The following is a 481-nucleotide window of genomic DNA, read 5'->3' on the forward strand; positions in this document are numbered from 1 at the left end:
GCGTCAGATAAACATTTAATGCAAAGTGCGCAGAATCTTGGCCTGTCTGAGGGTCCACATGTGTTTTCAACATGCATTTATGTGTGTGTGATCTTGTCCCACCACCCTGCCTCACCTGCATGAACCGCTGAGCACGCAGAGCGGAGCTCCCGCAACGGAGGAACCGCGTCCCGGTGCACGTTTTGGTCACTAGGCCACCAGCAGCAGCACATTCCAACAACGATCACGTCGCCTGTTGCTGTCACAGCTACTAGAATAAGCCCCGCCCCTTCCCCGCCCCGCCACATGGTTACAGTGAAGCACACCGATGTGACGCCGCCGCCGGTGTGAATGAGAGCGGCTCTGGAGGCGGACGGGAGGCACACGCACGCACCTCACAGCGCCGGTGCGGCGAGGCAGAGGACCCGCGGCGCGCCCCCCCCCCCCCCCCCCGCGCCCCCCCGGCTCACTTCATCACACGCGGGAGGAGGCGGAACGGCCC

This window comes from Gasterosteus aculeatus, chromosome 18 (genome assembly GCF_964276395.1).
Source record: "Gasterosteus aculeatus chromosome 18, fGasAcu3.hap1.1, whole genome shotgun sequence".
NCBI classification, from domain to species: Eukaryota; Metazoa; Chordata; class Actinopteri; order Perciformes; family Gasterosteidae; genus Gasterosteus; species Gasterosteus aculeatus.